This window comes from Spea bombifrons, chromosome 10, assembly GCF_027358695.1.
Source record: "Spea bombifrons isolate aSpeBom1 chromosome 10, aSpeBom1.2.pri, whole genome shotgun sequence".
Classification (NCBI taxonomy): domain Eukaryota; kingdom Metazoa; phylum Chordata; class Amphibia; order Anura; family Pelobatidae; genus Spea; species Spea bombifrons.
In genome coordinates this window covers 18,180,780-18,203,561 of record NC_071096.1, presented here as the reverse complement: position 1 = coordinate 18,203,561, position 22,782 = coordinate 18,180,780, and the positions used below count along the sequence as shown (strand labels likewise).

The 22,782-nt window shown below is 42.1% G+C and overlaps 1 protein-coding gene across 1 annotated transcript in view; it reads left to right on the top strand.

Annotated features, from left to right (window-relative positions):
- CCDC88B (coiled-coil domain containing 88B) overlaps nt 1-22,782 on the top strand; it is a 136,266-nt gene that overhangs the window by 101,367 nt on the left and 12,117 nt on the right. The gene's annotated exons all lie outside the window — the stretch shown is intronic.

Here is a 22,782-nt window from a genome sequence, read left to right as displayed (position 1 = left end):
ATCCTAAGTGGATCTGTGCCAGTTGAGCCAATTGGGCTGCCCGGAAATAGGTGAGTAAATGTGACACCCCCAAGCCTCCCTCCCCGTGGTAAGTATAGGTGGGATCGCCTCCACCTCGGTCGACTGTCGTCCCCAAAAAAACAAAAAAAGCTCTATCTCTGGCAATGCCAATGGGACAGGGAGAGACCAAAAAAGATCAACTTAACACTATAAAGTCTACCTAGCATAGATATCTTGTAGGACTTCCACCTGCGCAGGTCCCCCTTAAGCTGTTGAGTCATCGGGCGGTTTAGCACAGAAAAGGTCCGATAACTTGGCCGTGAAAAACACCCCCAGGTATCAAAGCCGAAAAGTCTGCCGTTTGAAGTCAAAATTAAGCTCAATGAATTTTACTGTCTGGTGGGGCAAGGAGACATTCAGGGTCTCACATTTAGAACTACTGATTTTAAAGCCTGAAATAGCTGGAAATTAGGACGGCAGGGCATATACATTTGGCAAGGACACCAGGGGGGATGAGAGGGACAAGAGGATGGAGTCTTATGGCAGCCGCCAAGGGTTCTATACAGAGGGCAAATAACAAAGTCCTGTCTAGTCTCTATCTAGTAGGGAGTTTGTATTCTAAACTCCCTACTGGGATTATCTTTAAAACAAGTAGTTGAGGAACCAACTCGTAAGGAGGCCATATTGGATTTAGTGTTCACAAATGGAGATTTGTTAACAGATATTTCTGTAGGTGAAAGTTTGGGATCTAGTGATCATCAGTCTGTGTGATTTAACATACGAACAGTGACTGAGTCACACCACACAAAAACAAAAGTTTTAGATTTTAGAAAAGCTGACTTTTCTAAAATGAGAATATGTGTAGAGGAATCATTATCAGACTGGGGCAATTTAAATGGAGTCCAGGAGAAATGGGATTATTTAAAAGCTGTATTATTGAAGATAACAGAAAATTGTATTAGGCTGGTCAGTAAGAGTAAAAAAATTAAAGAAACTGCTGTGGTACTCTGCAGAAGTGGCCAAAATCGTAAAAGACAAGAAGTTAGCCTTTAGTAGATACAAAAATACCCAAAGTGAGGAAGACAGATCTATAAAATTAGGCAGAAAGAAGCAAAGAAAGAGCTGCCAAATCACATGCAGAAGAGCGAATTGCTCTGTCAGTAAAAAGAGGAGATAAAGCATTTTTTGATATTTTAGATTTAGAAAGTAAAACAAGGATTAGTTAGATTAAAAACAAAAGGAATGTATGTAGAAGAGGATAAAGGTCTAGTTGAATGCCTCAATTAATATTTCTGTTCAGTTTTTACAAATGAAAATGAGGGAATGGGACCTCTTTTACGAAAAAAGAGTCATTTGAAATATGTGAGTTTATCGAGGCGGAGGTTCTACTTCAGTTGTCTAAGGTAAAGACAAAAAAGTTGATGGGGCCTGATAGGATACACCCCGAGTTATTAAAAGAGCTGGGGGGTGTACTAGCAAAACCGTTAACTGATTTATTTAATGATTCATTGGTAAAGGGAGTCGTCCCAGGGGATTGGAAAGTAGCGAATGTTGTGCCCATTCACAAAAAGCGCAGTAGGGAGGAGTCGGGCAACTACAGGCCAGTTAGTCTAACATCTGTAGTGGGGAAATTAATGGAAACAATGTTAAAGGAAAGGATTGTTGAACATCTGAAGTCACATGGGTTTCAAGATCAAAAACAACATGGGTTTACCTCAGGAAGATCATGCCAAATGAATCTTAATGATTTTTTTGATTGGGTGACTAAGGTAATTGATCAGGGTGGTGCAGTGGACATTGCATATCTGGGTCGCAGTAAGGCCTTTGACACTGTGCCACATAGAAGACTTATAACTAAACTGCAATCTCTGAGTTTAGATTGCAATGTTGTTGAATGGATTAGGGAGTGGCTGAGTGACAGACAACAGAGGGTTGTAGTCAACGGCGTATATTCAGAGCAAGGTCTTGTAACCAGTGGGATACCTCAGGGATCTGTACTTGGACCCATTCTCTTTAATATTTGTATTAGTGATATTGCAGATGGTCTTGATGGAAAGGTATGTCTATTTGCTGACGACACAAACATTTGGAACAGGGTTGATGTTTCTGGAGGAAGAAGCCAAATGGCAAATGATTTAGGTAAACTAGAAAAATGGTCAGAGCTGTGGCAACTGGCATTTAATGTGGATAAATGCAAAGTAATGCATCTAGGGCATAAAAACCCATGGGCAGAGTATAGAATATTTGATACTGTCCTAACCTCAATGTGTGAGGAAAGGGATTTAGGGGTAATTATTTCTGAGGATTTAAAGGTAGGCAGACAATGCAGTAGAGCAGCAGGTAATGCTAGCAGAATGCTTGGTTGTATAGCGAGAGGTATTAGCAGTAGAAAGAGGGAAGTGCTCATGCCGTTGTACAGATCAAAAAAAAGACAGATATGGGGGGGATGGAGGCGGATCATGTCGTGTTGACGTGCTGACGAGCGCCTCGGAAGGAGGAGTCATGGGGAACTAGTGCGGCACGGATCGAGGGGAAAGCTGGCGTTGGCTGATGGCGGCGGTGGTTAATATATCCTCCGACGGTTAGGAGGTATATTGGCGTGGTGTGGCGTGGCGTGGTGAAGCGAAGGCGAGGCGAGGCGAGGCGAGGCGTGACGAGGCGAGGCATGACGTGGCGAGACAAACCGGGCTGAGGGGTAGTGAGGAGTACCCAGGAAGTGGGGCCCAAAATCGCCGGAGGACCGCTGGAGGACAGGGGGAAGACCGATAAACTCCGACACTCGGAGTACAGAAATCGAGCTGGCGCACACGCGGATGCAGTAGGACAAGATAGGACAAGATTTTTATGATTCTGCTGGCGGTGACCTGCCCCTTGAGCAAGCGGGACCGCTATAGGAGTTGGCAGGTGCAACGGGGAGCTTGCTGTCCTCGCCGTGGTTCAGAGGCAGTAACACAACAGACGGTAAAGAAACCGTTTTTTTTTTTTTTTTTTTTTTTTTTACTATTGCGGTTAAACAAACAAACAGTCAACAAACAGTCAAGCAGCCAAGATATATTATGAATATTTCATGATGGTGTGTGATATACAGAGACTATAGATCATAGACCTTCTATTAACTTCTATATAAGATTAACGGAAAAGCATATGGACTATTAATATTTATATACCAACATAGCTACAAAACTAAAAACCTCATATTTTTCCTGACACGTCACAAGTCAGACACCTTTTATCAAACAGCCTTGTGGTATCACTTCTCTGGTCACTCAAAAGCCCTCCATACCTATTACTAAATTAAATACAAAATGCCTCCTAAAAATCCAAATGTTAAAAACAAGGAAAAAGATCTTAAACAAGATAAGGGCGCAACTCCCTTCTTTTCGCCAAGACGCTCTAAGGATATTATGGATCAATCTCAGGCGGAACCTTCCTTTTTACAGGAAGATACGCTGCATACCCCTTTAAGAACAGAGAGTGGGAATGTTACCCATGATATATTAAAAGCTGCTTTGGAGGAGTTAATGAAAAATATAACACATGAGATTCAAAACAGCTCTAAAGAAATTAAGGAGGAGTTTGCAATTTTTACAGAGAGACTTATTATGGTGGAAAGCAAACAAAAACACCAGGATAAACAACAAACACTGATTTTAGAGTCAATTAAAAATTTAGAAAGAATAGTTGAAGACCAACAGATGAAAATTTCTGTTCTTGAGGATCAATCACGGAAAATGAATTTACGAATCAGGAATATACCAGAAACTTACTCAAATGGCAGTTTGCAAATATTTTTAGCAGATATGATTCAGGAGACATCTAATGGAAACTCTCCACCTGACCCAATTGAGAGATATTATCGATTGAAGAAACCTAAATCCATAGCAGAAAAGTTACCAAGAGATGTTATTGTGTCTTTTTCCTCCTATCATTTGAAAGAAAATATTATAAGAGCAGGAAGGAACAAAACATGGAAAGATCCTAAATTTGCAGATATCCAGATATTTACGGACCTTTTCCTTTTCTACAAGATCTTGGAGACGCTCCTTTCATCAAGAACTAAAATTTTTGAGAGATAAAAATGTTAAATATAGTTGGAACGCTTCCAGAGCGTTGAAAATATTCTGGAATAATATTCCTGTATTATTCTCCTCGCCTACTAAATTAAAGGACTGGATAAATACAACTCCATTATAGAGTTAATTGAACCCCATCGCCAACAACAAGCCTCTTCCCCTCCCCAATTTTTTTTTTTTTTTTTTTTTTTTTTTCACTCTCCATACACATTTATTAGAGGAATTCAATTTGGATCTTAGCAGACCCATTTATACACCATTCTATTCGTAGACACATTTACACAAGAATCTTTACACTAAACAACACATATTCACGGACAGAAGTAATAATTACGGTCAATTGGACCCAATAAACACAACCCAATTTTTTAGTAGCATCTATATCACTTGAGGACCTTTTATACGATTGGTTATTCCCTCTTTCAGGGAATTAAATGTTGAGACACACAATTGTTTAATTTTTAACACCTACACATACCACATTTTATTTTCAAATAGTCCACACCCCTTTTTTTTTTTTTTTTTTTTTTTTTTTTTTTTTTTTTTTTTTTTTTTTCTTTGTCCTTACACATATTCACTAGAAGAAAATTATTTGGATCTTAGTAGACCCAATTATACACTCTTTTTTCTTAGACACACTTACACAAGTTCGCCTAATTTTACACAAAATAACACACACTCACGGGCAGAAGCAATAGTTATGCTCAATCGGATCCAACAAACACAACCCAATTTTTTTAGTAGCACTTACATCACTTGACGACCTTTTATTTGATCGGTTATTCCCTTTTTTAGGGAACCAATTGTTGAGACACATAAATTGTCTAATCTTCATCACCTACACATCTCATATTTTACTTTCAAATAGTTCATTTTTTTTTTTTTTTTTTTTTTTTTTTTTTTTTTTTTTTCTCTTTCTATTATCCGGCCAATATAACATCATACAGGCCCCAAAGTACCCCTCCTTTTTGTTCAATTAGAACGTAAGGATGTACTCTGATATTTCTGGAAATATCTTAGAGATACATATGTTGGTATTATTTATGTCGAGAAAACTCACTCTGTTAGTTTTACTCAAATGCTTACATGTAATGTTAGTCATGTCCGGAAAATCTTTTTTTTTAGATTTATTTTTATGTTTTTGTGTAATGTATCAGGTTGGAGATGTAATCGTGGTGTTAGACAGAGGAGGTGAGGTAGTCTATGGTAAAGAAGAGGGGAGATCGGCCTACGGGGCTAGCCGGATTAAATTCCGAGATAAAATTTTGATATACTGATGGTAATTAAATGTTTATCGGCTAATACCCAAGGGCTGAATTCCCCTCTAAAGCGTAATAGAGTATATGCCTGTCTCCAGAAGGAGAAGATTGATATGGCTTTTTTTCAGGAAACCCATTGGCGTTCTATAGACAAAATGAGATGGGGAGGCAGTATGTATCCACACATCTTTCACGCATCGATGAGAGAAAACAAAAAAAGAGGAGTTGCGATCATTTTTTCTAAAAAAATGAATATATATACAAATCATGTAGATCAAGATATTGAAGGTCGTTATTTAATTTGGGTGGGTAAAATAAATGAGGTTAACTATACTTTGGTAAACATTTACTTCCCAAATGGGTCTCCTCTGGCTCACCTGCAAAATATTATAGATAGAATAGATAAAGTAAGGACAGGGATACTCATTATAGCAGGAGACTTTAATTGCATTATAGACGACCAGATGGATAAAGAAATGGGCGTATACAAAAAAATTAATAGAAGTCTTATAAAAAGAGCAAAAGCTTTTTGTGGTATAATACAGAGGGCAAATCTATTTGACCTCTGGAGAGTTAATAATCCAACATTAAGGGATTACACACATTTTTCAAAAGTCCACAATACGTTTTCTAGGATTGACTATATCTTCGGGGATCAAAAATCATTTAATGTATTAACAAATATCGCGATAAGGGATAATTGTTGGTCGGATCATAGTATTATTCTCTTCGAGTTAAAAGAAAAATTGAGTTTTCCTCCGCGTACCACCTGGCGTCTGGATGACGCCATCCTGTATTCGGAGGAAAATAGACGCTATATATCAAAGATGACAAGTATGTTCTTTACTGAAAATAAAGTAGATCAAACCTCTCAGACTATGAGATGGTGTGCCTATAAGGCATACGTGAGAGGTCTTATGATTAAAATTAAAAAACAAATGAGAACATCGAACAATTTACCTATGAATGAGCTATATTTGGCCTATTATAAGGCAGCGAAAAAATTTAAACTAGACCCCACAGAAGAACATAAAAAAGAATTTCAGTCTTTAAGGGAAAGGATAAATCAAAAAGAAGTAGAGAAAACAAAATACTATATGGAAAAACTAAGAGTGAAATATTATCAGAAAAGCAATAGAACAAATAAACTAATGAGTCAATTATTAAAAAAGAAAAGGGCCAAAGAAAGAATAACAAAGATTGCGACAGAGAACGGTGTGTATATGATCCCAGAGGATATAGCAGAAAGCTTTAGAGCTTTTTATGGCAAACTATACACTATCCCTAAGAGAGCGAGGGAGGAGGATATTGTTAAATATTTAAAATCGGCAGACTTACCAGTTATATCAGAGGCAACAAAGGATTTGCTAAACAAACCTATAGAGAAAATAGAACTAAGTAATGTATTAGAAAAGCTAGCGAAACAGAAGGCACCCGGCCCAGACGGATTTACCAACCTATTCTATAAAACTTTTAAGGCCGACATAATAAATGAACTTATGGGTGTCTATGAAGAAATAGCAACAACAGGAACATGCCCAAAAGAATTATTACAAGCTAATATTTTACCAATACTAAAAAAAGATAAAAACCCGGAACAATTAAAAAGCTATCGCCCTATTTCTTTAATAAATGTTGACATTAAATTGTTCTCTGCAATTTTGGCGGAAAGACTAAAACCAATTTTAAATACTCTGATACACCCCGATCAGGTGGGCTTTGTGCCCGCTCGAGATTCCACTAACAATGTTAGAAGACTAATAGACACTTTGGATTTTGCAGAGAGGACAAGGTGCCCCCTCCTGACCCTCTCGCTAGACGCTGAGAAGGCGTTTGATAGGGTCAGCTGGGAGTATCTAAATGCCTCGTTGAGATTATTTGGTCTAACGGGATGGATATATAAAGCTATTACAGCCCTTTATATCAATCCTAGTGCCCGAGTAGTTGGATCAGGGCTGTGTTCTAACTGGTTTGATCTTCAGAACGGCACCCGCCAGGGCTGTCCTCTGTCACCCATACTTTATATTCTATCCCTGGAGCCATTTGCCAACAGAGTCCGAAATAATCATCATATTTCAGGCCTCAAAACTAACGAACAAGATTATAAGATTATGTTATACGCAGACGATGTTGTTGTCTCCCTATCTAACCCCATAAATTCTATGAGTTATTTTCTCCAAGAAGTAGATATATTTAGTAAGGTTTCAAATTACAAGTTAAACCTGGATAAAACGATACTCCAGGCTAAGAACTTAGACGAGGCAACTATGAAGTCCTTTTATGAAAGTTTCTCTATAACAAGCAGAATTAACGAATTTGAATATCTAGGGATATGTATACCAGAGAAAATAGAAGAAATAGTTGAAAAGAACTTTCTCCGTTTATTAAGACTCTCAAATCAATTATTAAAAGATTGGAAGAAAGTGGAACTATCGTGGTGGGGTAGAGTTAACGCTATTAGATCTTATTTATTGCCAAAATGGATATATTTATTTCGCATGCTCCCCCTAAAATTTCCACAAAGTTGGCTTTCAATGATCCACTCCAGTTTTATTAATTTTGTGTGGAGAGGTAAAATACCGAGAGTTAAAGCTAGTCTCTTGGGTCTCCGGACTAGAGATGGCGGGATGGGATTTCCCATGATAAAACTATATCATGAAGCTAGTATTTTATTCCACATTTGTAGAACTTACCAAAACCATTCTAAAGAGGAAAGTTGGTATAAAATAGAACAGAAAGCTTTAGAGAGTAACAGGTTAAATAATTTAATTTGGTCTACGAAAGACAGAACAAATGTATATAAATTTAAAGGTAAAAATAGTATTTTGGATAACATCTTAACAGAGTGGATGAATATTAAAAAGAGATTGGGAATAAAAGATAAATTGTTAGAACCTTTAGATATACATCTACTGGAAACATCTATAGAAGACATTTCTCTGCATCAGTGGAGAGGGGCGGGGCTGCAAAAGATAGGTGACTTGGTTGCGCAAGGACAAATAATACCATTCCATATCCTTAATGAGAAATACCATCCAAGGAAAATTTCCATATTTACCTATTTGCGAGTTAAAAATTTTATTAACAAACATGTCCTGTCTACTCAGAGAGAGGATCTCCTTAAATTGGCATCGTTATTTAACCTTAAACACTCGTCAAAATTATACTCTAAATGTGTGGAAGTTATGAGAAATAGAGAAGGACATAATCCTATAAAATCATATATAGTCAGGTGGGAAAAAGATCTAAATTCCGCATTACCAACAAGGGATTGGTTAAGCGTGTTTAGAAGATTGCCATCTATGGTGCACGATTTATCTTTATTGGAGACACAGTTTAAGGTTGCATATAGGTGGTATATGGTCCCGACTAGAGTGGCGGATATTTACCACACTACTACGAGATTGTGTTGGAGATGTGGACTGCTGGAGGGATCTTACCTCCATATTTGGTGGTCCTGCTCAAAGGTTTCCAAACTATGGGGAAAAACTCTTGACTGCCTTAAAAGAGTGGCCAACATAGAGGTGCCTAACTCCCCAGCTTCACTTTTGCTACACATAGGCTGGCCGTCTCTGTCTCCTGTGCAGTTAAACGTAACAACACACCTATGCTTAGCAGTCAAGAGAATAATAGCGAAACAATGGAAACAAGATATAGAATTTAACTGGGCCCAGGTAGAAATCCAAGTGAAATACCAACTTATGATGGAAAGAGAAGTTTCTCGACTTCACTCTTCTAATGTTAAGAAAACTAAAGTTTGGGATAAATGTCTCCAAATAATGTTTCCACTGACTGCAGGCATCAGTTGATTACCAATACACTTACCTCTTAACTAAATGTCACTTTATTAATATCAGCTTCCTCTAATTTTTTTTTTTTTTTTTTTTTTTCTTTTTATTTTTTTTTTTTTTTCCCTACAAAATGTTTTTTCTTTTTTACGGAATTCAGGCATCAGATCATTAGTAAATAGACTTACCTCTTATTAAAATGTCAGTTCATCTATATATATTTTTTCCCACGTACCCATCTCCAACCTGAATTTTTTCTTTTTTTTTTTTTTTTTTTTTTTTTTTTTTTTTTTTCTTTCTCTTTTCTTTTTCTGTTGTTGTTGTTGTTGTTGTGAACTAATAATAGGTACTGTATCAGTATCATCGGCTAGTATATGCCCGATGTAGCGCATTTACATTGATGTTATTTGTATTTAGTCTGTTTAATAAAAAAAAAAAAAAAAAAAAAAAAAAAAAAAAAAAAAGCTGTATTATTGAAGATAACAGAAAATTGTATTAGGCTGGTCAGTAAGAGTAAAAAAATTAAAGAAACTGCTGTGGTACTCTGCAGAAGTGGCCAAAATCGTAAAAGACAAGAAGTTAGCCTTTAGTAGATACAAAAATACCCAAAGTGAGGAAGACAGATCTATAAAATTAGGCAGAAAGAAGCAAAGAAAGAGCTGCCAAATCACATGCAGAAGAGCGAATTGCTCTGTCAGTAAAAAGAGGAGATAAAGCATTTTTTGATATTTTAGATTTAGAAAGTAAAACAAGGATTAGTTAGATTAAAAACAAAAGGAATGTATGTAGAAGAGGATAAAGGTCTAGTTGAATGCCTCAATTAATATTTCTGTTCAGTTTTTACAAATGAAAATGAGGGAATGGGACCTCTTTTACGAAAAAAGAGTCATTTGAAATATGTGAGTTTATCGAGGCGGAGGTTCTACTTCAGTTGTCTAAGGTAAAGACAAAAAAGTTGATGGGGCCTGATAGGATACACCCCGAGTTATTAAAAGAGCTGGGGGGTGTACTAGCAAAACCGTTAACTGATTTATTTAATGATTCATTGGTAAAGGGAGTCGTCCCAGGGGATTGGAAAGTAGCGAATGTTGTGCCCATTCACAAAAAGCGCAGTAGGGAGGAGTCGGGCAACTACAGGCCAGTTAGTCTAACATCTGTAGTGGGGAAATTAATGGAAACAATGTTAAAGGAAAGGATTGTTGAACATCTGAAGTCACATGGGTTTCAAGATCAAAAACAACATGGGTTTACCTCAGGAAGATCATGCCAAATGAATCTTAATGATTTTTTTGATTGGGTGACTAAGGTAATTGATCAGGGTGGTGCAGTGGACATTGCATATCTGGGTCGCAGTAAGGCCTTTGACACTGTGCCACATAGAAGACTTATAACTAAACTGCAATCTCTGAGTTTAGATTGCAATGTTGTTGAATGGATTAGGGAGTGGCTGAGTGACAGACAACAGAGGGTTGTAGTCAACGGCGTATATTCAGAGCAAGGTCTTGTAACCAGTGGGATACCTCAGGGATCTGTACTTGGACCCATTCTCTTTAATATTTAGTGATATTGCAGATGATCTTGATGGAAAGGTATGTCTATTTGCTGACGACACAAAAATTTGCAACAGGGTTGATGTTCCTGGAGGAAGAAGCCACATGGCAAATGATTTGGGTAAACTGGAAAAATGGTCAGAGCTGTGGCAACTGGCATTTAATGTGGATAAATGCAAACATCTAGGGCATAAAAACCCAGGGGCAGAGTATAGAATATTTGATACTGTCCTACCTCAACGTGTGAGGAAAGGGATTTAGGGGTAATTATTTCTGAGGATTTAAAGGTAGGCAGACAATGCAGTAGAGCAGCAGGTAATGCTAGCAGAATGCTTGGTTGTATAGCGAGAGGTATTAGCAGTAGGAAGAGGGAAGTGCTCATGCCGTTGTACAGATCACTGGTGAGACCTCACTTGGAGTATTGTGTACAGTACTGGAGACCGTATCTCCAGAAGGATATAGAAATGTTGGAGAAAGTGCAGAGAAGGGCTACTAAAATGGTTTATGGATTACAAGATAAACCTTACCAGGACAGGTTAAAGGATCTTAACCTATATAGCCTGGAAAAAAGACGGGACAGGGGGGATATGATAGAAACATTTAAATACTTAAAGGGAATCAACAAGGTAAAGGAAGAGAGTTTATTTAAAAGGAGAAATACTACCACAACAAGAGGTCAAAAGCATAAACTAGAGGGGCAAAGGTTTAATGGTAACATCAGAAAATATTACTTTACGGAAAGGGTAGTGGACGCATGGAGTAGCCTTCCAGCAGAAGTGGTAGATGTTAATACAGTAAAGGCATTTAAGCAAGCATGGGATAGGCATAAGGCCAAGCTAGATATAGTATAAGGGCAGGTACTAAAGGAAAGTACTCAGAGGTTGGGCAGACCTCATCAGGTCTGGGTGAAACAACTGCGGCAAGTAAGGTGCTATCCGTAACGACAATATTTTGGCATACAGTTTTATAATCGTATTAATGAGGGAAACCGGTCTGTAGTTAGAACAAAAAGCAACGTCTCTTCCACAACGTCTATAATTTTCGCTAAAAGCATTTCCGGAGGGATCCAAGTGCCCGTCAAAAAAAGTTACATAAATCAGTCATGTGTGGTGTAAGAATGGTCTTATATTGCTTAGAGTAGAGTGCTGTAAACCCATCAAGTCCACGAGCTTTGGCACTCTTTAGAGAGTTAATTGCCAAACCAATCTCCTCTTGAGTAATTTCCGCAGACAGAGTTATCGCCACCTCAGGCCGGAGGCTCATGTAAAAATGTGTGTGTGCGTGCTTTATTATGGGAGGTATGGGAAGTTTTGTGACCATCATAGAGGTCAGTATAGTATGCTGCAAATTGTTCGCAGATGGTGTCAGGATGTGATATCACCTTCCCATGAGAGGTATGTATCTGTCGTATGTGGTGGGATTTTGTCACCTGCCTAAGCTGTCTAGCTAACATCGTATCTGATAAAATTGTAACTGTGTTCTACAAGAATGGGACTAGTTATAATGCATCACAAAACATAAACTGTTTATTTTTTTGTTAGCTTATGTTTCTTGATGCATTATAACTAGTCCCTGATGAAGTCAGTATATGACGAAATGCGTTGGACTTAGTTTCTTAAAGCATTAAGTGTTTTTAATGGGCTATTGTAAATAAAGAACTTTTCTAAGATACCCTGCCTGCCATTCGTTTGTATCCAGCAGATGACTGGTTTTTATAACTTTGAGGTAGTTTTAAAAGTTCCAGCAAACCTCCTGGATTCCTAAGATACAGGTTATCTTAAATGCGCAGTACCTACTACAATCTTGTGAGTGTGGCACAACTAGTGGGGGCTGTTTTAAACCTTTTAAACGTTATTGCACCATTTGTGGTTTTTATTCTTTTTACAGTACTTTCAAAGCTGTATCTCCAGAATTTGTTCTGTTTTTCCATAACATCGTATCTGGCTTGTTGCCTTTATCAAAAAAATTGGTTCGTCCAATTAATAGCTTTCAAAACCCCATTAGAAAGGATCAAGTTGAGCTCACCCTTTTTAGTAATCAAAGTTCGTAAAATCGCTTGATCACCCGTGGCTTTATGTCTGCGTTCAATATCGCCAATCTCTGACCGCAAAAGTCATTCATTATGAAGCTTCTCCCATTTTTTACGAGAAGCTAAGCGGCTCAAAGCGCCACATATTATAACTTCCTTATGTGCCTGCCACAGGGTTTCAGCCCTTAACCCAGGTGAGGAGTTAAGTCTGAAGTACTCCTCCAGGGCGTCAGCTACAGATTCAGCAATATGTGGGTCTGCCAACAAAGAGTCATTCACTTTCCATGAGTGCCCGGGAGGCCTGGGGGATAATCCCGAGAGCACCCCCTCCACCACCCCATGATCGGACCAGATTATCTTGTGAATGGAGGAGGAGAGCAGCCCCAGAAGCAAATTATGCGAGGTAAGCAAAAGGTCTATAAGAGAGTAGCTGTCATGGGGGTTAGAGTAGAAGGAATAGTCCCTGGTTGTGGGGTGGCGCACACACCATACATCAAAGAGGTACAAGAACTGTTGTAGGGTCTAGAAGAACGAGGTGGTCTAGAACTCTTAAAATCGGATCTATCCAAGTATCTAAATTTGAGAAGAAGCTAACACGGTTGGGGGTAGGTGCATACACATTAACTAGGCGCACAAGGGAAATAAATTTCCCTGCAGTTTCAGTTATCTACCCTCCAAATCCGCAATCTGAGGAGTAAGCTGAAAGTCCAACCTCTTGTGTAATAAAATCGTAACCTCATTACGTTTAGTCTTATGTGTGGCATGAAAGTGTTGAGTGTAGTGTCTGCCCCAGTGAGTTTCCAGCAACATAACAATCTCTGCATGGAGCGACACATAGTTTCTAATAGCTTTAAGACATGCGGGGTGTTAAGACCATGTGTGTTGTGCGTAATTACCTTTAGTGTGGACCCCCTAGAGACACCTCCATCCCCTGCCGACTCCTGCATTGTCTGAGATAGCGCCACCGGGAGAGATCGCATGCTTCATGTTACAGGAATATATACCCCCAAAAAATGCCACACAATAAACACTGTGCCTGTAACCCAAGGTAATGATCTTAACCAGAAAAGGGGGAAACTTATAAAGCGAGATCTAGGTGAAGAACAGGACCCGCACCAGAGTCACAGCCCTGCATATGTGGAGCCCGTTCTAAGGAGGGACCTATGTAACTAGATGGGACCTCCCACCGTGAAAACCTAGGTGATAGCGTGTTCCACAAAACATCTAAAATGAATAATATAACAACCCCCCCAGGAGAAATGCACAATAATAAACCTCAGTGGAATGTGTAAATCACATAGCGTTAAAGAAAGGAATATCATCTTGCTCCCGTGGGACCACATGGATGCATGGCAAGGAAGTCCCAGTCAGCAATCGACCCATGTAAGATGGGATGAAGGAAAAAAAAATTAAAAATTCTGAACCATCAAGGGGTGTATCGTCTCCGAATAATGCTGTGTGTCAAGAGGATGACCATTAGGCTTTTCATCTCCCTGGAGAAGCAGGTGGCAAGATGGGGTCCGGAGGTGAGTGATCCTCAGGAGTGTTAACATGGCTGGGAATCCAGGGCAGTTGGAAGGTCGAATATCCATCAGACTCTGCAAGTTGACAATCTCCCTTGTTACTGGGATCCCCAAGCTTCACAAAATATTTTTAGAATCGTTATTATGAGCTCTTTTGAGCGGAGGAGTTCAGTTATGGGCTTGAGCACCCTGTGTTTCTGTAGCGTCGAGGGGGCAATATCAGCATATAGCTCCAATAGCCCTGGTCTGGGTTTAAGGGTGCGGTGAAGCCTATCCAGATGAAGGTCCTCTGGAGAGGCATCAGGGAGGATTAGGCACATTTATCACATTATAAAGTCTGTCATGGGCACTGACTCTGGCACATTACGTACCCTTATATTGCATCTCCTTGATCTGTTGTCAGGTCTTCCACTTGCTCCTGTAGGCCTGTACTTCACCAGCATTCCCTCTAAATCCACTCTTGCGGCCTTCTGGGCCTCCTCCAATGCCACGTGGTTCTGCTCTAAATCCACCACACCAGGCAGTCCCTCTTTGCGGTGTAGATCTTTCTTGACCGATTTCAGGAGTTCCGACAGGGAGAATCGGGATCAGCGGCTCCTGTCTCCCTCAGTTTGGCTGCGTTTATATGCAGATTCACAGCGGGAAAGTCAGAAGCAACTTAATGTGCGACCATCTTGGTTGAGCTCCAGGACATGCCCCCCTATGAACTTTATTTTTAATAAAATTTGCTTTAAAAACCAATGTCAAAAGCGTTGAAAGTTTGATGAGAATTGTGCATTTGTTTGCCATGTTAAGCCGCCATTATTTTGGCACTATTACAAGTAGCGCTATTGCTACCCATTTTGGCACTCTTTGATGACCTAAAGTGGGAAGGGACTGTGTGTAGGAGGGTAAATATAAAGGGGTAAAAGATGTAGCCAAAAAACCAGGGAAGGGGGTCTCATTGAATATTATGGCTGTGATAGAGTGATGGGGTCCCAACCTGTAAGTTTGTAATCACCATTTATATATGCAATTTTTAACTTGTAAGTAACAGTTACAGAGTGGTGAGAGTTGGAGTATGAAACAGTTACAGTGAAACAGTGACAGTTAGTAGAGGCTAAGATTTACGCTGAATCATTGCTCATCTTCCATACTGCAAGTCAATTCAATAGTGTAGTGTACTGTATATTGTCTGAGGTGTTCCAGGCTTGTGCTCTGCCAGAGGACCCATTTCGTTCCATGGTCCACAGTCTGCTCCATGGTCCCCTGTCCAAAGTCTGTAACTTACCAAGGTGCATCCGCCTTTATCACACCTATTTGACCAGTCATGTGTCTACTGTTCTGCCAGCACACTCCAATATACACTGTTATTTGTGTGTATGCATATGTTACATCACCTTGTTGGCCGTGTGTGTTCATCGCTTACCTGTAGAACACATGGCATCAGGATGCTTCCATGGATGCCCTACTATCTGATGTCAGATACTATAGCACACCTTCAGCTACACCTGTTTATCTCATCTCTTTCTTTTATCTTTATCTCTCCTCCTTTCTCCCCATGTCTTCTATTTATTTGTATAATTCCCCTTTCTTTTTAGCACCTTTTCTCATTTTCTCTCTTCTTCTTGATTCCCCATTTTTCATTATCTCTCCTTTTTTTCTTTATCTCTCCTTTCTATCGCTCCCCCTTTTTATCTCTCGCCTTTCTCTCTGCCTCTTTTATTTATCTCATCTCTCCCTTTTTACTTCATCTCTTCTTTTTTGCCTATCTCTTCCATTTCTCATTATCTCCCCTTTTCCCATCTCTCATCTTTTCTCCATCTCTCCTCCTCATTTGTCTCTCTCCCTTCGTTCTCTATCTCTCCTCCTCTGTATCTCCATATCTTTTCTTTCTCCTTATTCCTCCTCTTTGCGATCACCTCTCTTCTTTATTACTGCTCCATTTTATCCCCTTATTTATAATTTATAACCTTTCACGTTATCTCTCTCTTTTCTTCCCATCTGTCGTATTATTATTATTATTATTATTTATTGTTTTATATAGCGCCATCAAATTCCGTAGCGCTGTACAATGGGTGGACAGGACAAAACAAGTAGTATGTAACATAACAATTTGACTTACAGAGAACAAATGTCCTGAATGTGATGACGTCATGTCTTTCAAATTTTGTGCCAAACTCGAATTTAGCGCCTTTTCCCATTAAGTAGCCCTATATAAACCCCAATAACCCACTACACCTTGCTTTCTGATGTTCATACCTGTGCCTGTCATAGTGTCCTGATGAATTATGCGCTACTGCTCCTGTATATTAGACCCGGCATGATCCTGACTATCGGTTCCTGGCTTCCTGACCTCGGCTATGATTTATTTTGACTCTAAACTATGGCTTCCTGACCTTGGCTTTGATATATTGATTAACCAGACCTCTGGCTCCCTCATTACAGCTTGTGTTGTATATCCTGCCTTTGCACCCTTAGACTCTGTCCTTGGTCTCAGAGACTCATCAGAAAGTCCCACGCCCCCTCAAACTCAAAAGGCTCAACCTGAGGGGAAACTGGTTGGAGGGTGAGGAGCTCTTCTGAAATCATAATTCTAATAAAATCCTAATGCAGTGTCCTATCCTGCAATAGCATCTAATCTGATACACTGAGCGAGACACTTGGTAAACAATATAGCCATGGAAAAATGAGGTAGGACTTGACGTGGTGGTGGGCTAAGCAATATATGGTCATATAGTTTGACGGAATCCCCAATATTTATGCCAATATTTATGCGTTAGATAGTTATTAGAATGGTATTCTATGGGTATGCTGTAAATTCGTGCTTTGTAATGTGCATTTATTGGTCATTATTATTTTAGCAACAACCTGTGAATTTGAATGTGTATGCCTTTTATGCTTTTTTATGTTGTGCACTCCCCTTTTGTATATACAATATCCTGTGCTATGATGCTAAAGAGGACAGGCAATTTTTACATGCTACATGTCAGGGCCGCCTTTAAAATTCATAGGACCCTGGACATTTGCTTGCCCACACCCCACACCCATTTTCTGTTTGTCTTTCTTTCACTCTCTTCTGTTTTTGTTCTGTGCCTTCCTGTTTCTTCTGTCTCTCCATCTCTCTTTTTTTCTCTGTCCCCATCATATAGTCACTTTATTCTTATATATTTCATTCTTCTCTTTCCCTCTTTTTTATTTTTTCTTCTTTTCCCATTTTTTATTTTTTTATTTTTTTATTATTATAGATTTATTACATGAACAGGCTATTTCTTATGCATTACAAGAGTGGTAACCATTATACAAGTATTATTTATATACGCAATAAATATATGCAATTGTTTTAACGGCCTGAAAAGTTATACATTGTTTCCAGTGTTTTGAACATGTATAAATACATACATTATTTCTCTAGCAGTCTATCCCATTCATCCATCAAACATCCTTATAAAGGGGGCCTAGGGTTTACTGTCGGGGCGTGTTGACTGTCTATTATAATATGATCTATCTCGCCCAGGGAGAGAACAAGGGAGAGTAGGATAATGAGGAGAAAAAATAGAAAGAAAAAAAAAAAAGGTAAGAACAGGAGCCCAGAGACAAGGGGTGTCGCTGTCCCGGGTCCGATCGCGGTCCCGGGATCTAATGTGCGGCGATCCGCTCGCGGGTCACGGAGATCCGAGCAAGAGATCTCGGGCTCCGTTTCCGGCGGGCGTCCGCACGTAATATCCGTGGGGTCCGGATTCCCCGATCTCCCTGCACTGGCAATCGGCAACCCGATCGCCGGTGCAGGAAGGAAGGTCTGGGGATTCGGCAGCGATCAGAATAAAAACTGCTCGCTGCCATAGGAATCCCCAGAAAGGTTTACTTACCGGTTCGCCGAACTCTACACTGGGGGCGCAGTCAATTCTCACGGCTGGAGCCGTGAGTCAAAGGGACGTCTTAGGGCGTGGCTTTAGGTGGCGCCAGATTTAAAAACCCTGTAGTACTCCTCACAGTCACCCTGTTGTGGTCTATTCTCTTGGATTGAGTTTTACTGCTGCTAATTTGGTTGACCATTGGCTTTCCTGACTACCCTCTTGCCTGCTGATTTTGTACCTCTGCCTGAGACTCTTGTTACCGACCCCTGGCTCGTCTGACTACCCGCTTAGTGTACCTGACCCCTGGCTCGTCTGACTACCCACATCGTGTACCTGACACCTGGCTCGTCTGACTACCCGCATCGTGTACCTGACCCCTGGCTCGTCTGACTACCCGCTTAGTGTACCTGACCCCTGGCTTGTCTGACTACCCGCATCGTGTACCTGACCCTTGGCTGTTCCTATCATCTGCTGCTTGCTGCGCCTCGCTGCTTCAGCTCAGTATCTACCCTTTTCTGCTATCACTGCGGCTTCCTCACGGTTGGGATCATCCTGAGTTACCTGGTGGTTCCCTGTTCTGAAGATCTCCTGCGGTGAGTGCCTTTTGGTGCTAGCATACGTGACAAGGGGGAGAAGAATTCCCTCCAAGCTAGCCATGCTGGCCGATTGCCAAGGTTCCCAGATTTTGTGGAATTTACTAATGTTATTGATTTTGGAGAAATATCCTCTTTCCATTGAGAATTGGTATTGAATTTGGTTAAAGACTAACTTCCATCTAATTGTGTCTTCTTTTCTCCACTGTCTGGCCATACACATCTTGGCCGCAAGGAGAATGTGAACAATTAAGATTTTTTGATTTAATGAAAATTTGTCTAAACCTAAATGAAACAAGAACGTGTCACGCGCGCCGCTGTACCTACCTCTGACGCCAGGGCTGCCTCGCCTGGTCCCGACTCCTCCGTCGCTGCGGTTCCCGCCGTGCGCACACGGCGGTGTCGCGGTCCCGCATCTTCTACCTCTGCTGGGACCGCGTCTGCTCGCCGTGGGCGCGTCAGTGCGTCTCCCTCGCGTACCGAAGGGGACGCGGGTATGACGCGGCGCAGGTCCGCATCGGGCGTACCGCTGCGTACACTGCGTACGCGGCGTACGCAATCTACGCAGCGTGCGCAATCTACGCAGCGTACGCAATCTATGCAGCGTACTCAGCCTGTGCAGCGTACGCGACGTACGCAACGTACGTAGCGTACGCTACACAGCTGTTTGCAATTACTCTCCTATTTAAACGCCACTTTTCTCTCCTGTCTTCACCCGTTCAAAGTGTAATACTTTTTGGGTGTGCTGATTGCGTAATATTATCTTGAATTCCTTGTGTACCGACCTTTGCCTGTTTTTTGACTACGATTCTCGCTACCTGCCTACGACCTCGGATCTGTTTACCCGTTTTGCTCCTATTCTGCCTGCCTCGACCTCGGACACGTTTGACCTCGCTGCCTGCCTTTGCCCTTTTGATTACGGACTGTATACTGGACTTCTCTACAGTGCTTATCTGCATAGTAGGATCCTTCCTCTCTCCCTGACCCCGTGACAGTTTTGAACGGGTCCTAACATGGATCCCGCGGATATGGCGCGGTTGCAAGCCCGCCAAGACCTACAGGACCAGCGTCTGGCGGCGCAAGCCACCCAGCTACAGTCCCTGGAACAGAAGGTGGATGCCATGACGGACTTGTTGCGTTCTTTGACGTCTCTCCCAACTGTGGGAACACCCCATCACAGAGACGCTCATCACGAGGACACAGGTGCTGTTGCCAGGCTCCCTCTGCCAGACAAATATTCTGGAGATCCGAAGGAATGCCGTGGCTTCCTTAATCAATGCATGCTCCACTTCCGAAATCACCCCCAGGCGTTCCAGACATCCTCCAAGAGGGTCTCGTTCATCATTTCGCTGCTCAAAGGTGATGCCTTACTGTGGGCTTCTCCCCTCGTGGAGCAAGATTCCTATCTCCTCGAGGACTGCCCCGCTTTCATGGAAGCCGTACGGACTGTTTTCGATGCGCCAGGTCGTAAAGAAACAGCGGAGTCTTCACTGCTTGACATCCAACAAGGCCGCAAAACCTTGGCTCAGTATACGGTGGAATTCCGCACCCTGGCCCATGAAACCAACTGGGAAGAGGGCGCTCTCAAAGCAGCCTTCCGACGAGGCCTCAATGAGAAGATCAAAGACGCCCTCGTCTTCCATGATACCCCTGCGGATCTTGAGGATCTCATAGCCCTCTGTCTCAGAGTGGATAAACGTATCCAAGAAAGGGCGAACGAACACTCCCGTGGGAAAAGACCAGTACCGCTCGCCTCCGGCTACACAAGGCCTTCGGCTGCCACATCTTCCTCCTTCGTGGTCGACGAACCCATGGAAATAGGGACAGTGCGCCACCTCACTGAGGCCGAAAAGAAACACAGACGGACACAGGGGCTCTGTCTATACTGCGGCCGAGCTGATCACCTGTTGTCCTCCTGTCCCAGCAAACCAGTAAAAGACAACGCTTAGGTTGCACCGGAGAAGGCAACCTAAGCACACGTCCTTTTTCTTCTCCTCCCACTACACGCCTGACGGTGCCCGTCTCCATCCGTTGGGAGGAACACGTTGTAGCCACCCGCGCATTCATAGATTCCGGGGCTGCGGGCATATTCATGGATCACCAGTGGGCGAAGGAGCAGCACATACCGCTTCGTACCAAGACAGCTCCCTCACTGGTCGCTTCCGTTGATGGCTCACTTCTGGGATCAGGACTCGTGACACAGGAAACCGTACCTCTGACCCTACTGGTAGGGGTAACCCACCAGGAACAGCTCACGTTTGAGATAATCAAGTCTCCTCATGCCCCTCTAATCTTGGGACATCCCTGGCTGCGACAGCACAACCCACACATCGATTGGGTAAAAGGAGACATACTAGCGTGGAGCAATTACTGTCAAGAGTCCTGTGTCATGCCTTGTCGACGACTCAATCTCGTCCTCGAGATCACACCCACAGATCCCAAAACCATAGTACCTAGACACTACTGGGATTATCTGGATGTATTCTCCAAAAAAGATGCGGAGAGGCTACCACCACACCGTTCCTACGATTGTGCTATCGATCTGTTGCCTGGAACCGATCCGCCACGGGGACGTACTTATCCCCTCTCCGAACCGGAGAACAAAGCTCTGGAACGTTATATCCAAGAAAGCCTGGACAAAGGCTTCATCCGCCCATCCTCTTCTCCTGCTGGAGCTGGATTTTTCTTCGTGGCCAAGAAAGAGGGTTCCCTACGGCCATGCATCGATTATAGGGGGTTAAACCGTATCACCATAAAAAACCGGTACCCCCTTCCTCTCATCACAGAGATTTACGACCTCCTGAAAGGAGCCAAATACTTCACAAAGCTAGACCTCAGGGGTGCTTACAATCTGATCCGTATCAAGTCCGGGCATGAATGGAAAACGGCCTTCAACACCCGCTTCGGGCACTATGAATATAAAGTCATGCCCTTCGGGTTATGCAACGCTCCTGCAGTATTTCAGTCCTTCATAAATGACGTCTTCAGGGACATGCTCTTATCTCATGTCATCGTGTATTTGGACGATATTCTCGTTTATTCTCCAACACTCGAAAAACATCGACACCACCTACGAGCTGTTCTACAAAGGCTAAGGGAGAACGGGTTGTATGCCAAGGCTGAAAAATGCTTATTCGAGAAGACACGTCTACCCTTCCTTGGCTATATCGTCTCCTCCGAAGGACTTCACATGGATCCTGCCAAACTCGAGGCCATCACAGCCTGGCCCCTCCCTAGAACACTCAAAGCCGTCCAAAGGTTCCTGGGCTTTGCTAATTATTACAGGCGATTCATCAGAAACTACGCTACCATAGCAGCCCCTATTACCGCCTTGACGAAAAAAGGAGCCGATCCGTCTCAGTGGTCCACACACGCCCGACAGGCGTTCGAACGGCTAAAACAAGCTTTTGTCTCAGCTCCCCTGTTACGTCGGCCGGATCCTACCAAACAGTTTCTCCTGGAAGTAGATGCATCCGAAACCGGAGCAGGGGCTGTCCTATCGCAACGCCATGATCAAACCACAAAATATCATCCATGTGCCTTCTTTTCTAAGGGTTTCTCCGCAGCCGAACGGAATTACGACGTCGGTAACCGTGAACTCCTAGCCATCAAAATGGCACTTGAGGAGTGGCGCCATCTTCTAGAGGGTACAGAACAACCCGTGATCATCCTAACAGACCACAAGAACCTGCTGTATATCGAGAACGCCAAGAGATTAAGCCCTCGACAAGCACGGTGGTCGCTATTTTTCAACCGGTTCAATTACTATATCACCTACAGACCAGGCTCCAAAAACATCAAAGCTGATGCCCTCTCTAGACAACACGATAACCACAGGGATCAGCACATCAACGAACCCATCATTCCATCCACACGTCTTGTTGCCAGTCTGTCCATACGCACGATGAGCAGGATCCGTATGTCCCAAAGGGCCATCCCGCCTTCTGAACGTCCTCCTCCGGGACGCCTCTACGTTCCTCCCGGTCTTCGTACGGATGTTCTTCACTGGGGACATAAATCCTTCCTCGCTGGTCATTCTGGGTTCCGGAAGACAGAATACCGCATCCGCAGGTCATTCTGGTGGCCATCACTCACCAGAGACGTCCGAACATATCTGGCCGCCTGTCACAC